General features: G+C 41.2%; 1 protein-coding gene and 1 pseudogene across 2 annotated transcripts in view; one reads left to right on the top strand and one right to left on the bottom strand.

Annotated features, from left to right (window-relative positions):
- The window catches only part of CBX3 (chromobox 3), a 294,217-nt gene that overhangs the window by 80,395 nt on the left and 196,938 nt on the right, over positions 1-16,884 (top strand). Inside the window, exon 1 of one of the 2 annotated variants that reach the window (XM_077303091.1) lies at positions 3,522-3,532. The exons of the other annotated variant lie outside the window; for it this stretch is intronic. The gene's annotated coding sequence lies outside the window, so the exon portion shown is untranslated. Of the gene's footprint in view, positions 1-3,521; positions 3,533-16,884 lie in introns of those variants that run through there. 2 annotated transcript variants of the gene reach the window in all.
- Positions 5,814-5,909, bottom strand: LOC143821188 (U6 spliceosomal RNA; annotated as a pseudogene).

A 16,884-nucleotide genomic window follows, 5' to 3' on the forward strand; every position in this document is an offset into this window, starting at 1 on the left:
TGGGTTACGGTGCATACCACCTCAGAAAGTGGCTCATGACTACATACAAACAGCCAAGGACAGATGTGCAGAGCTATTACAACATGTGCCACTCTTGTGCAAGGAACGTGGTAGAGCATGCCTTTGGCCATTTGAAAGCTCAATGGTGTTGTCTTTCCTTGAGGCTTCACATGCACATTGATCACGTCACTCCCCTAGTAATTGTTTGTGTGTTCCTACACAACATCTGTGAGGAGAAGAGACATGAGGTCCCGGTTCTCCAAGAGGAGCCAGTATCAATGGTGGTGGATGAAGAGCCACCCATCTGTGGTGAAGGTATCATAGTTCAAGACGCCATCGCTAGTTACCTCTACAGTTTTCCTGTATTAAAGTTTAAATAAAGTTTTATTTGTTCATTTAAAGGCCAAGCTTCTCTGTTCTTGTATCACTATAAAGCATACTGTGGGAGGGAGTCCCTTGGGCTTGGCCAAAAAGAACCTAGCCATTGTTAGCTTTGTCACTTAAACTGTCAAGATTCTCTGGTCTAACATAACTGTGAAGCATCTAGTGGGAGGAAGTCGGGCTTTGAAAACACCACCCAGACACTTCTCTCTTTGTCCCTTTTAATGTATTGCTTCTCTTGCCCATGGGCTGCAAAAAGGCACCTAGCCACTTTGAGCTGAGTCCCTGGAAAGAAAGAAAAATTGATGTACTTTAAAAAGACAAAATGCCCGTCCCTGGAAAGAAGGGAGGCAGGTGCGAGGGCCGGGCATTGCAGAGGTGGATATCATGCTACTTCACCTCCAAACATTTCTTTAGCTGGTGGCAAGCTGCTTGGTCACTGCTAGCTCATGCTGTTCAGTTGGGTGACTCCACTTGTTGCAATTCTCCAACTAGCGCTATAAAATGGTGGATGTAGTGAGACGTTTGCTGCCACGACGCGCGATATGGGCGATGTCATGCGGAACGCCAAAAATATAGCATCTTCAAGAGGTAAGCTTAACACTATATTAAAGGCGTGCAGAATGGCCCCTAGAATCCCAAGGTTGTTTTTAAAAATCTGGCTTTGTTTAGAGTCCCTTTGTGCCCACTGATGAAAAGAAAGATATTTCATTCAGTGTATATCAATATCACCCTCATCATCATCACTCTCATCAATAATCACGATGTAAGGATGTCTGATATTCCAAAGGCATTTGTGTAACTTGATATGAAGAGGTTAGGAGTCGAGATTCAAAGCTATATAATTGTAACCATAAGTTTCTCTGCATGGAAATTGTCCTTCCTGGTCCAGTATGTATCTATGATGCAGCTGCAGTTGTGTTAGTTTCCATTCAGTGGATGGTGTCCTTATTACCATTTTAGGACAGATACAGAGCAATCCTATGAGGTTTCCATGGGGTCACTCCCAGTGTTTGTTCAATTGCACTGTTAGCCACAAATACTTATAACAAGTGAATCCTGGAGATGCTTAGGTCAGATTAATGTGTCTTACACCAACACGGCAAAGACTGTAAGACAACTGAGCACTCCATTGTGATACCAGAGGCATATACAGAAAACATTGTTCTCCACAAAATTATTTGATAGAAGTAGGTAACTTCTGACAAGCCAAATGTGAACATAATACTATTTCCGGAGGAAGCAACCTAATGGTAACCAATATAATATCTTACTGGCTCCTCATCCTTTTCAGCTTACCACAAAACAGGGTGGGGAGCCAGTAAGGTATTACATTGGTTACCAATAGGTTTCTGCCTCAGGAAAGCCTATTATAGAACTAGAAAGGGTACAAAGAAGAGTGCAAAAAAGATGATTGAGGTATGGCTGGAGAGTCTGGGACCTTTCCATCTGGGGGGGGAGGGAAGCTAAGGGAAGACATGTTAAAGGTTTACAAAATTCTTCATGAGATGAAGAAAGTGGAAAGAGGGTGCATTTTCTCCCATAATAGTAGAACTTGGGGCCCCTCAATTGGGAAATACGTTCTGGGCAGACAAAACAAAATATTTCTTTACTCAATAAGGCCTATGGCGGTTGGCAGTCGCATGGAAAACGTGAAGGAGGAAGAAGCGAGGCAAACCACAAACACACGGGATGGAACACAATGGCGGCAAAACCCAGAGCAGCCGCCGGCTGCGGCCGACGAAGCGGTGATGCGGAGCAAACAGGAAGGGAGGCGAGCGCGGTGCTGACCGAGGCTGGGCCGCCAAGCAGGGTGGCCATGCAGGGCGGCCATGGTACGCACAGGGGCAGGCCCAGCCGGTGGAATCGAAGGGCATGGAAGGGGAGAGAGCAAGCACACCCAGAAGCCCTGTACACCATGGACCTCCCCGATTATGCATGTGGCCACTCCGGCACTGCTTCTGGTTGCGCCATGGTCGCCCGGGAAGCTCCACTTCCTTCTGCGTTTCGCTAACACAGCTTTTTGGGTGGCTTACGTCGACTCTGCGCCTGGCTGCCGGTGGCGGCATGCATTATTGGTGATTTGCTCCACCGCCATTCCACCCCAAATGTGGACCTTCCCCTCCGTGCATAACAGGCCTAAGTAATTAAACTATGGAATTTGAAGCCATTGGAGATAAAGATGGCAACAGACATGGATCGCTTTGAATGTCCATGGTGGATAAATCCCTCAGCAGCTCCTAACCATAGTGATTGAAGGGAACCTCTATGTACAGAGATAACAAACAACTGAATACCAGTGCTTGGAGACAGTAGCAGGAGAGGATCTTGGATTCTCAGCCATGTTTGTTTGACCATCCACAGAAATTGGTTGACTACTGTGGTCTGATCTAGTAGGCTAAACATATTTTGGGGATGTCTGTGTATAATAGATAAACCCATAATTCCTGATGGCCTGCTAGGCCCCCATGCTGATAATCCAGAGAATGGATTTTCAGTGGGGGTGTACTTTATGACAGATCATTAATTCTACAATTGCAATGTGGTTTGAAATGTTTTTTTAATCATTGCAGATCATCCAATGTAGCTAGGTTCTCAAAAGCAATTTAAGAGTAGCCCTTACAGCACTGTTCTTTGAAACAATGCCAACTGCAGACAAGGTAGGCCAGGATAATCAGAGACCAAAGGACATGTATATGTATGTGGTCAATTGTGGAAGATTCACCACATCATATTCTTGAATGTTCTTTGACCTCACACCCAAGGGCTAAATTTATAGATGGGGCTATCTGTGGCTTAAAACTTGCCTCTGCTTCAGACAAGTTGAAATTCTTGCTTTCAGATACTGACTCTAACATCTCTTACACAATCTCTATGTTTGATATGGCAGTGGCAGGGGAATAAGAGCCAGTCTTACTTTGTCTAATGTGGCTATTTAAAGTGGCTTTGTCCATTTTAAATATATTTGCTAAAAGATCTTAATGCAGATATATTTTACTTAGGTATCTTGTACATTGTATATATCTTTCCTTCCACCCCCCCCCCTTTGGTGTGTTGGATTTTTATTTGAATGAATGTATTTTATTTTTGGGTGTTTTGGGCTTGCAAAGACCTATGGTCATAAAGTTTACTTACCTTTGTCACCACTGAAATTGTATTCATCTCACCTCTGAAGGCAGCAGCACAGAGAACAGGACTTGTAAAGATTATCTTAATGAGGTAAGTAGTAGAGTTACCACCCTCCAGACAGGGCCTTCTCCCAGAATTTAGGTATGGACCTGCTGGACCTGTGGACCCCGCAGAATTATAGTTCATCTCCATACTACAGAGATCAGTTATCCTTGAGAAAATGCATGCTTTGGTGGGTGGACTCTATGGCATTGTACCCCACTGAGGTTCCCGTCCCCTCAGGCTCTATCCCCAAATCTGTAGGAGTTTCCCAACTTGGATTTGGCAACCTTACCTCTCCCATCTCGTTGTGGTGGCCAGGGGTTACCTGGCAATATCACCAGAATTATCAGTTCTCTAGGAAGAAATAACAGCTTTGGAGGGCTTATGGTAAATCTTGGTAAGTCTAGGAGAAACAGTACTTCTCTAAATACCAGTGCTGAAGGAGGGGGTGGGTTGTAGAAGCTATTTTTGGCCTCAAGCTCCTGTTTGTAGATCTTCTGGGCATCTAATTGGCCACTGTGTGAAACAGAATGCTAAACAAGATGGATCCAGTATGACATATCCCAAACGAAAAAAAGAATGAAGATTTAAAATCTAGTGTTAAAAGACAGCTACAAGTATTGGTGATTCTGCAATGTTTCAAAAAAAAAAAGCTTTGACCCAGGAAACTATACATATCACTTCTTAAAACCACCCAACAAAAACTGTATGCAGCTGTCTGCTCAAACAAACTGAAAACGTGGGGCATGCACCATCATAAGAAAAATCATTGTGTGAACCATATTGTATGAGAAGCAGAAACGTCAGATGAAAGGGCTTTTTAGACTGGGGGGTTGCAAGAAAGACAATTTTTGATGGGTGGGGAGAGAGAAGCATTGAAAATTGACTAGTTTGGTACATCATTTTAGGCCATCAGAAATTACACATATAGAATTGCGGGTGCAGCCCCAGTATGAAAGGTAAATAATAACTAAAATGATACAACTTTCCACTTGATGCTTTTATTTCTGAGTCCAGAATGAGTGAGTTGCATATTTTTCTTAAGATAAACTCTCCCCCCCCCCATTGAGCTTTTATTGAGATACTTCTAGTTAACTGACCCTTAACCTCTCACCATTCACTGACTGCATTGTGATATTCTAAGTTGCCAATGGGTGGTCTCAGTAGACAGTGGTCACAGATGTCTGCTGCAGATAAGCCCAAAGTTCAACTAATGGGAGGAGACTTGTCATTGGCTTCAATGAAGGGTGAAATATGTAGGCATGGGGGGAGGGAATGCCCAGGGTCTCTCATCGGCTCTCAAGAATTATAACATTTCTAGAGTATGGCTGCTAACAGACGGGATGAAGCCATCCTTTAAAGAGTCTTGCTACTTATTCATCAACAATGTTGGGAAATGCCACAGACTGAATTTCATTTGACTGACTATTATTGAGACCCTATACTAAAAATGGATCCAAATAAAAAACCATATGGTAGCTGATTCAAAGATTATATATATATATATATATACCACCTGTAGCTTTTGATGATATGATAATATCCAGAGCTGCCACCCCTTCACAGTTTTTCAGAAATCCAGGAAATGACAAACTCTTAACAATGGGAGAGACAGTATGGCATAGCCCAATCACATCTGACCTCAGAAGATAAGCCGGAGATCACAAAGGGAGACTCTGCAGAGGAAACTAATAGCAAACTCTTCTTGCTTGCTTTACCTTGTCTTGTTGGAGTTACCATAAATCATCTGTGGTTTGATAGCACTTTACACACACACAACTTAACAACTTGATTGGAGGCTACATATGACCTTGTTCCTAAAGCATGCCAGGTCCCTAAGGTTAAGCTTTTAAGTGGCTCCAAATTGCCAGCTGTGGCTCGTACCAGAAACAAATGCTGGAAAGAACTGGAAAACATGGGTACAACCTGATTAACTCATTCATTTATCTCATTTATATCCCACGCTTTTCACAAAGACCTGAGGGTTCTGAGATCTCAGATCATTCTATCCTCAACACTCTTTTGTCTCTGAATTCTGCCCCAACCACAGTACATAGCAGACTTCGGACATAATTCTACCTGAAACTGAAATATTTCCAGGACTCAACAAAAGTTGCTGGCAGATCTGGTAAGCATTTGGGACAGAAGATTCTGTCCTTAGGCTTGAGTGAATGTTTGGCAGGGCCACCAGAGATGTGCAAGTGAGGCATAAGGGCTGTTGTTGCCAGAGAAGCTGATATCAATCGGAAATAAATAAGGATTTATTTATGGAGTGCCTCATGGATTTGTGTATCATCTTTAGACAGCTAATCTTCTCTGTGCCATTCCCATTTTAATAGATGTCCTGCCAAAATGAGCATTGCTTATGTATCTCCTTAGAAAAGTGGGTTGCATTATTTTCTTCCCAAACACCAGCAGGAGAAACCTGTTCAGATCCACAAAGGATACTGCTTGCTACAGCTTGTGATAGTGCTTCTGAATCTTGTTCCCACAAGACAGGCAGACTAAGCATTGATGACTAAAGAACTTGCCATTTAAATTAGAACACATGGAGTTCATACTGTTAATGTTTCATACTGTTAATGTTTCATAATGTTTCATACTGGTGGGTCATATTTTATACAAAAACAGGCTACATTTGTTGAGGAGCTGAATTTCAAGGGCAATGTTATTAGTGCGAGTTTGCTATCTATCTATCTATCTATCTATCTATCTATCTATCTATCTATCTATCAGATTTTTATACCATGTCTCTCAGGTACAATGGGCCTAGACTGCGTATGGCCTTGAAGGTAAGAACCAAAACCTTAAGCTTGATCCAGAATTCAATCGGGAGCCAGCTGAGTTGTTGGAGTACAGGCCAGATGTGAGATTTCCATGCTTTATTAGTGAGAATCCTGGCCACAGAGTTCTGCACCATTTGTAGTTTCTGGATCAAAGATAAGGGTAGGCCTGTGTAGAGCAAGTTGCAGAAGTCCAATCTAGAGGTGACCGTTGTGTGGATCACTGTGGCTAGGTGTTCTGGGGCCAAGTAGGGCACTAGTAGCTTGGCTTGGCATGGGTGGTAAAAAGCCTGCCACCACTCTTGTGACCTGTGCCTCCATAGAGAGGGAGGCATCGAGGATCATGCCCAGATTTGTGGTGGAGTGGGCTACTGCTAGCACACTCCATCCAGGTTGGGTAAGCGCACATCCTCACTTGATCCTTTTCTACCCAGCCACAGGACCTCTGTCTTTGAAGGGTTGAGCTTCAGATGACTCTGCTTGAGCTACATCATCATTTTAAACTTTATCCTATATTTGATTTTAAAAGTATTTGATGTCTATGATTATCAAACCACTTTGTTGTTGTTATTTAACTGAGGCCTAGCTAAGAGACTTCCAGACAGAATGAACTTGCATTGTCCCCTAACATTTCAGAGGAATGGGAAGGCGACTGTAAGCCGCTTTGAGCCTCCTTCGGGTAGGGAAAAGCGACATATAAGAACCAACTCTTCTTCTTCTTCTTCTTGCTCTCTGATCTTCTTGTTAAATCCATTGGTTCAGGAACACACAGATACTGGAATCGTTGCAGCTCTTTATTGGTGAAGACACATGAAGTAGCACCAAGACTTCACTGAAAGACCCCACAACAACCCGCCCCCCCCCAAATATATACACAAGTTAAACAATAGATTGGCTGTGGGTGATTGGCTATAAGCAAGGTTTGAACTGATTGGATCCCCAGAGGATCCTGCCATGAACCAACCAATCAGGCTGTGACCAGTCTATTTGAATCCACAGGCTTCCATGGGGAAGCCAGGTAGCTAAGAGCCATTCAGAGGCTGAGAACCTTGATCATGCCTAAGACTTTAAACTCGGTCCTCAGCAGGCCTGCATACATAATGTTTCTTATTTAGTGGTGCCAGTCCCAAGGTGGGACCTGGGGATCCTACAGTTTTACAGCTCACTTCCTGTGACAGAGATCAGTTCCTCTGGAGAAAATGGCTTCTTTGGAGAGTGGACTTAATAGCATTATGCGCCACTGAGGCTAACCCAAGTCTCATGATAAATGACCATGTTTGGTTGCTGTGAAGTGATTTAAGCTCTTCATCCATTGCATCCAGCCCTTTGACCTTTTCACTCATTGGAAGACTCATCATTTCCTCCCATATTGAAGGGTCACACTGATCTGGTGTTTAACTTGACAGGTATAAAGTTTTGCAGGTATTCCTTTATTCTGTGTTTTCAACCTCCTCACAGCAGGTGGCATTGTCACATCTGTGTCTTGGGTTTCTCCTTCTGGTTGGGCATTGTCATGCAGTTCATTATTTATACCAGAGATGGTGTTGCCCCTTCTGTCTGAGTAAGGCAATGTTTTATATCAACTTTAAAAGTCTTAGGATTCATAACTCTAAATCCATTTTTGTATGGATGTAAGCTACAAAAACTACCAGCTCAGTTCTGGGATCTAATTTTCCATGCTTTTGCTTTAGCACATAAGCATAAACTTTAGCCCCAAATGTCTCAGGCTAGGTTTTCTGCCATTCCATACCTCATATGGCATTTTGCCAATCACCTTTGAATGCAATATATTATACAACTAAACTGCTGTATTCAGAGCTTCAGCCCAGCACACATCAGGCAAATTTGAACCTAACAACATGCACCTAGTGCTTTCCATCAAGGTTCTATTAAATCTCTCTGTAGTTCCATTTAACCCTAGGTTGTATGGGACAGTCTTTCTTTGTGAAATCCCCTCTTCATCAAGATGATTTTGAATGCAGTATTGCAGAATTCACTCTCACAATCTGTTATTTAAAAAATTGGAATTTTCAAGAATTTTCCTTTTATATAGTTCACATAAATCTTAAATTTGTCCAAAGTTTGATCTTTTGATTTCAAAAAGTAAACACATACATATTTTGTTCCATTATCAATCACTGTGAAAATCTCACATTTCCAGCAGATGCTTTAATAGGAGTGATCAGGTCAGCATGGATTCTCTCTAGAAACTTGTATTTTGCTCCGAGAGTTCCTAGTTTTGCCACACTTAGCTGGCCTTGTGCCTTTCCCTTTGAGGCAGATTTCACAGCCATTCTTGGATATTTCACATTCTATATTCTCATAACCTATATTATGAACCTATATTCTCACACAAAGATTTCTTAACAGATTTAATGTTTCTCTTGCCCATTCATCTATGGAACACATTAACACAGTTCATATGCTTGCAAACACATCCCCTTTTTTCTTGTCTTTATACTTGTCAGTTGTAAACTCTTTATGCTGAGAATTGCTTTGCACATTAGAATCTGGATGCTCTTTATGTTTTAAATAAATCTGGCAAATACTTTGTTTGTGACTAGATCTATGACGATGGTAGCACACAATCTCTCTCTTATTTAATTGTAGCACAGATGTGCTTTTGGATATTTGATTTTCATAATCAGTAGCATTTAAATCACTTTTAAGTAAATAGTCAATGGCGTGATCAATCATGAGATTCTCCCTGCACATTATGTTGTATACCCTCACTTCATAGCTCTTAGGTAGAGAGTTAAGTATAACATTTATTATTAAATCATCTTTAAGTTCATGTCCAATTTTCTAAAGTCTGTCTGCATATTCCAAAAGCAGGTTTAAATGCTTATATAAGTCCCGTCCCTCTCCTAGATCTCCTAGACAAACCCGACTCACCAGATTAGAAGTCAGCACTCCTAACTCCTAATCACTACACCAAGCTTGATTCTGAGACAAGGCTCAGGGTCAGAATTTTTACCCAGAGAAGTCTTTGGGACGCTGAAGAATTACTTTGGTATCTCTCCTCTAATTTTCCCCACAATTCTTTGGCTGATCTAATGTTCAAAAACAGCCTTGTCTCGGAATCTTGAAGTGTAGAAGCTTGGTGTAGTGATTAGGTTAGGAGGAGTGCTGACTTCTAATCTGGTGAGTCGGGTTTGTCTAGGAGATCTAGGAGAAGGGATCTTTTTTCCTTCCCTATTTGCTGCCGCAGAAGAGTCAGCAGCTCCTTCATTCTCTCCCATTTTGACTGGCAGCTGCTTGGCCTCATTCCAAAGTGTCTCTGGAGATTTTTGCCACACATGCACAGACAGTGTTCCTTTTGCAAAAGGTCAGCATGGGTTGTTTATTGATGCACTGCTGTAAAAGAGGCTTTTCTGCAGCTCTTTGCTCCATCTCGAAAATTAATCTGTCTTCTTTTGCAAAAATGGCCCAGGGTGTTGTCCAAAATGGAAAATTGCAAAAAAAAAAAAATCCCAAAAAACACAAACAAAAAACACCCACTTATGCATGCACAAAAATACCTTCTTACTGTGTCTTTACTTTACTGCAAGGTCTCACAAAAATCAAATATGCACAGAAAAAGAAATCTGGGCCAACATAATTTATTTTGTATTTTTTGTGTGTAAAAGTAGCAGAGTTAATACATAAATGATTAGACCAGACAAGGCAGTATTAAAGTATATATAAAGACTATTTTACTAGGCTAACAGGATAGGGAACATGGGAAGATTAAACAAGAAAAATACATAGTTTCTGTGAAATCAATCAGGAGCTCTGAACCTAAGCTATTATATGGTGAAGATTAAAAATGGATCCCCCTCTGCCTAAAGCTGATCTCTTCTCAAAAAAGGGAGGAAGGTGAATCCTTTTCTTCCTGTTACAGTTGCAGATGTGATAAACAAGCATGCAGCCTATGGAACCTAAACAACTTTGCATGTCTATAAACAGAATATGTGACCCACTCTGTCTGTTCCCACTAGCAACAAGTGTAAACAAACAGTTTGACCCTTTAACCGAGAGTCAGTGGCTGACTCTTGCTAAAAGACAAAGTCTAACAAATTGTTCTGCAGGACTTGATTGCAGGTTTAATGGATTTGTTATTTAATAGTGGTGTGTGGTGAGGATGTAGTGATACAAGTTCAGAAGTAATATTGTAAATTGTATCACTTTAAACCAGGGATTCCCGACTTGGGGTCTGTGGACCCCAAAGAGAGATCCAGAGGGCCTTTCCCCTATTACCTTTATGGGCCACAAGCTAAGGAACTGGCTGCCTCCTCCTGGAGGTGGGGAGGAGGGAGAAAAAGGAAGGTGAAGGGTACAAATTGTGATGTCACTTCTGGTGACATGTCACTCCTGGGGCGTATAGTAGAAGAAAAGGAATGTTGATACTGTCCAAATAAAATTCCACACTACTCTCAAGATTGAAAAAATTCTTGTTTATATGGTGCAAATTTGGGGGCTTGATCAGAACAAGGTCTGGTGCCTTTTATTTTGTTTTCAATAACAAAAAAGTATACATCCATGGATTACTGTGGAATTTTCTTATTTGGACAGCATGTTGTTGTTCCTTTTCTACTTCTGGGGGGCATGGAGGGAGGCGTGGCTACCTGATATCACTTCCAGGGGTCCTTGAAGCCTGAACATTTATTTCAGGGGCTCCTCCACAATCAAAAGGTTGGAAAAGGCTGCTTTAAACAAACAAACAAACATACAAAAAAGATCAGGGAAGGATACATCTACTGATGTTTGTGTACAATGGAAAGGGACAGAGTTGTAAACAGGATAGTACCACCTCACATGTTGGATGCAGTCTAAATTTTCTGCTAAAGGGAGGAATGGTGTAATTTCTTCCCTTTCCCTTTCCTGTTCATTTATCAATTATACCATTCCTGAAGTTCCTCTGTTCCCAGGATCAGTGTTTCAGGGAGATCAATGGACTGCAGGGGGTGCAGGGAGCAGGAAAATGAGATGCAGACATATTCTGCATTAAAGTTCTGCTGATAGAAGTGCCTTCCATCAGCAGAACTTTAATCTGTGGCCAACTCCATGTGTAGACAGGAAAATCCAAGGAACTGATTATTTCAGTAGTGTAATATAAACCATGTGGATCTTCCACAGTAATTTTGCATGGAGCTAATTGCCAAAGGAATGATCAAACATCTTGAAAGGGTTGTAGCATGAACTCATCCATACTTCATAAAACTGTTCTTATTTATGGAAAATAATCTCTGATATGATTGCCTAATACCAGTAAGGTGACCATAAATAGATTACAAGAATAGCAGGACCTATGAATATGTTTGCATCTCACAAGAATGAATAGCAGCTCCATAACCCCTTGATTGTATAATACAAATTTACAGAGTGGAGTTTAGGGTCAAAAGCTTCTTGTCACTTTCACTGCACTTTTAGGGAAGCAGATTCTATCTTATTTGAATCTCCATTGAGTGAGTGACAAATGGTGGGAGTCTCCTGATTTTCCATGGTGTGCAACATATGAACAGATGTTTTGCTAACTTCAGATCTTAAAAGGAGCAGTCGGTAAAAGCAGATTGATTGAGTCTATTGATTTCCATGGACATTTGAGCAGATCTTAGAAATAAAAAGGGAAATATACCATACAAACAGAGATACACCATACAAATGGGTGAATCCCACTAAAGGTAAAAAATGTGCAGCTTCAGCTGCATAAACACAGCTTAGCATTCAAATATGCAGTATCTTCTCAATTCTATGAAAAAAATGAAAGGATTTCCCACCCACCCCCTTTGATGTTCAATAAGCATGAGGGTCACTAATCCAATCATTTTCTCTCGCTAAACCGCACAAGTTAGATCCAAAGCTTATTTTCATTGCCAGAATTCAGCACAGATTCTGGGGTGAGAAGTAAGGAGTGTAATAACCAAGGGTCTTTGGACTAAGCATCCCAAAGCCTTGGAGTCTCTCAGAATTCATTCAGAACATTTATTGGCAAAAGCCTAAGCTTTTTCATTAGCATGAGCAGCAGCAGCATCATACATGATGTACAAAGGATGTAAAAATGTTGAGAAGAACATCTGAAGGTGTTTCATAATGGCTTATATGTGGAAGAACATTGTACGGTTAGGAATGGTTAGAGAGAACACTGAAGGTTGTAAACAAGCCATCTGCTCACGCTAAGAGATGCTTTTGTCAATAAATGTTCTGGATAAATTCTGAGTCTCCAAGGCTTGGCAGCAAACTTTAAATAGGTAAGCAAGCCTCAAGGTCTTTGGATCTCTGTGGCTGATGGGAAATGTACAGATGTGTTAACAGCCTTTCTTTGTTTGATTTTGCCTTGTTATTTAATTAACCACTGCCTTGCTTACAACAGCAGACTCTAATCTGGAGAATTGGGTTTGATTTGCCACTCCTCCACATGCAGCCAGCTGGGTGACCTTGTGCCAATCACAATTCTCTCAGAACTCTCTCAGCCTCACCTACCTCACAAGGGGGCCTTTTGTGGGGTGGGGAAAGGAAGATGAATATAAGCCACTTTGAGACTCCTTCAGGTAGTAAAAAGTGGAGTACAAAAAACAACAACTCTTCTCTCTTGTTTCTAAATGTAATTTTAAACACAAGCAATTTGTTCTCTTCTGCAGATGTAGAAGAGTTGAGCAGGCACTGACTCAAAAGTAAGACAGCTTTCTATTGACTCAAATTATTGGTCTATTGACTAGTATTGTCTGGTTTGACTGTTAGCTGTTCTCAGGCTCCTCAGGCTAAAAAACATATTTCTAAAGTAAGGTGACCAGATTTTAACATTGGTAAAGTGGGACACCATTGATTGGGGGGGTTCTTGATTAAAAATTTGGTCTATATGGAGCAACAAAAAGTTTCATAGAACGCATAAAACGCAAAAATAGTATTGTAATATATACAATTTGCCAGGTGCCCCCAGATGTCTCTCCAAAAGTGGGACAATCTGGTCACCTTATTCTAAAGATCTCTTAATTGATAGCCTTTGAAGAAGAAGAAGAAGAAGAAGAAGAAGAAGAAGAAGAAGAAGAAGAAGAAGAAGAAGAAGAAGAAGAAGAAGAAGAAGAAGAAGAAGAAGAAGAAGAAGAAGAGTTGGTTCTTATATGCCGCTTTTCCCTACCCGAAGGAGGCTCAAAGCGGCTTACAGTCGCCTTCCCATTCCTCTTCCCACAACAGACACCCTGTGGGGTGGGTGAGGCTGAGAGAGCCCTGATATCACTGCTCGGTCAGAACAGTTTTATCAGTGCCGTGGCGAGCCCAAGGTCACCCAGCTGGTTGTATGTGGGGGAGTGCAGAATCGAACCCGGCATGCCAGATTAGAAGTCCGCACTCCTAACCACTACACCAAACTGGCAGATGCCAGGGATTGAATTGCCTATTGCTTAAGTAGGTGTGGATTGTTTTTCAACTTATAGAATCCTGAAGCGTCATCTATGGCTGGGGGAGGGAGCTGAACAATCAAACATTGAAGGATAACCAGTCCTATGCTTAAGTAAGGAATACTCTCGGTAGTATGGCTGCCAAGACCCTTCTGGCAACCAGTGGAATATGGGTAGGAACTTATCAGTAGCAGGCTATTTCACTGGTGGTGTGGCAACATGACTTCTGCCATGTACTGGAACTAATGTCATCATGCTGTCAAAGTTGTATTTGGGCCACAATTATTGGGCAACCTTTCAAGGAGGTGTGCCTTTTCCTTACTTTCAATGGTTAGGAGGCAGCTGAAAATGTTTTAATTTAGGATTGCGCTTGATTAAGCAATTCTAAATGATTATTTAAATTTTGGTTTTACATACTTCTATGTGCTATGTTTCATGTATTTTGTTCATATTGTAAGCTCCCGTGAGCTCTGTAAAGCCAGAAAGTGGCTGACCTGACCTTTTAATGCTTTAAAAATAACCACTGTGGGAGATCCTGATTTGGATCTGGGCTTGTGGGTGTTACCAGAAATGCATACACATATGTCCCAAGACACGTGTATATTTAGCAGTGGAGAATTGCTTTGCAAGAGGTTTGGCAATGTAGCATAAGGGTTGTTTGCCAATGTTTATGAGGTGATTACACCCTTTAGAACTCGAGGCAGATAGTTATAGTAAAATAATAACAATCTTTATTGGAAGGAAAATAACAAAAGGAAATAGGCAAAAATATATAGCACACTAGCATTCGAATGGATAGGAAAATAAAGGGAGAAAGTGGATAGCAATATTTACCGGTCTGGTAGAGCAGAGAGAGAATGAGCAATATGACCAGTGTATAGGGTATTCTGAATGGATCCAAATCAGAAGACACACAATATGCTTTTGGGAGAGAGTGTACATGCTGGGAACCAGGTAAGCACAGGATGGAATTTTCTATAGGTGAGAAGTTGGCCAATGGCTTGTCTGGGGTCTTGATGAGCTTAAACAAAGAGAATCATCCTGCCTCAATGGGCCCAGCTTTGGAGATGGGGAAGCAATCTCTCCTGGCAGATTGGCTCCAGGTGAGTCAAAGGTGTGAGACAACATGAGATTGCCTAGGCAAACACTTCTGCCGGTCACTTAATCAGCAATATAATGGGATGGATGGGGGAGGAGGGAAGAGAACAATAGAGAAACCTGCTATAGGAGGAGCAATACAAGCCCTTTGTAAGTCATTAACAACAACATATTTGCCATGTGACTTTTCCCCCAACTCCCAGTGATATCTCTGAAGTAAACGTAATCCAGAAAACAGGAGAACAATGAGTGTGCCTCAGTCGTCGTTATTCAGCCTGCCACCATGATGAATTCTACCACTGCATATATGGAAAACTAATTGAAATGTGGCTCATTTTAAGTCATCAGCAGTCAAAGTGTTTGATTCAACAGAGCAATACAGTATGTTTGATTCAACAGCAAACATGCATTGTGGAGAAGGGAAATCCAATTTTCCAACATCTAAAAATTGATTATCAGAGCTGTTCTGCTGTCTTAGTCCTGAACTAAATGTTCATTTCAGCATGCATTTGAACTATCAAGGGGAAGCATGAAAAAGCCTCCAGTGTTAAAAAATGATACAATTAGTTTTAAATGTTTGTTCACTCCAGCCTGCAAATAAAACTGTGGCCCTCCAGATGTCCATGGACTACAATTCCCATGAGCCCGTGTCAGTGTTTGCTGGCAGGGACTCATGGGAATTGTAGTCCATAGACATCTGGAGGGCCGCAGTTTGACTACCCCTGGCCTATATTAATAATATTTGCACCCACCAAACCTTTGGAGGCTACATGCCTGCCGTTTCACTGACTTGACACAGTATATGCAAATTGAGTTATCAGAACAATCTGTAAACATCAACTGAATATAAACCAAATGTTTATGGTTTTAGCATTTGATTAAATATATTCCAATAGACCTTTAGTGGATTAAATTCACTTGACATTTATTCAGATTGCTACTTGTGGGAAGCATAAGGTTACTTGTGCCTCTAATGAACTGATTTCCACCCTAACAAATAAATAAATAAATCAGGACATAGAGAATTTATGACTTCTGTAATGTCCCTCTAAAGTAAATTTATCATGTAGAGGACAAATATTTATCTGCCTAGCGCATTTAAATAAAGTTGACATGACCCAAATGGAATGCCTGAAATAAAGTCATAATGCCTAAACATATTAAGTGTAGAACTTGTTGCATTTTATATTAATGATACCGTCAATCATGTTTATCTTTAAAGAGTTATATTATTCTACGGTAGCATTCACATATTGGATCCATGATAGTTTGTGCTTACTGGTTTGTAGCCACATCAATCAGTGAAAAAATAAACTTGAGTCATGTGGCACCATAGAGTAACAAGTTTTTATTCTTGTGTAAACTTTTGTGGACTAGAAAACACTTTGTCAAGTGGACTGCCACCTCCTTGGAATTTTCAACCAGTGCTATTTTTTGACGGAAACTGCCAGCTTGTTTTGTTTTTGAAATGGTGCTTGTGAGTCTGCCCTGACAATATTAAAACACATTTGGGCTACACTTGGATTTGTTGGGTAAACTCTTATAAAACAGTGCAAAGAACTAGAATTGTAGAGCTTTCCCGATGGCTGGGAATTTAGGGTTTCACCCAATCTTAAACACGGTATCAGAGTTTAACATTTTCTGCATGATGTTCTTTGGACTATCTCCCTTTTGAGGAAAAAAACATCCTTTCATTTTTGTAACAGAGTATGTATTTCCAAGCTTCATTGTAGAGTAGCTTTCTGAGGGCATATGCAGATGTCTCAGAGTTGAAAGTTTCTGCTAAAGCATAAACAACTTCCTTATTAGTTTGTTTGTTTATTATATTTATACTATGGGGAAAGCCCATTTATAAAAATGGGCCAGAGCAGGGGCCTGTCGAAGTATGTGCGCCCCCCCTCCCGGTGCGCGTGCGCGGGAGGTTTCGGGAGAAGGCGGGGTCGGCAGCAGGGATTCACCGAGTTTTTATCACAGATGGCACCCACCCCTTTCTCCTCCCAACTTGCCCTTAGCGCTTTATTAATACCGCTCCACAGGAGAGGTTACAGATATCGCCTTCCCTAGGGTCTCTTTAC

The sequence above is a fragment of the Paroedura picta genome, chromosome 11, assembly GCF_049243985.1.
Source record: "Paroedura picta isolate Pp20150507F chromosome 11, Ppicta_v3.0, whole genome shotgun sequence".
Lineage (NCBI taxonomy): Eukaryota > Metazoa > Chordata > Lepidosauria > Squamata > Gekkonidae > Paroedura > Paroedura picta.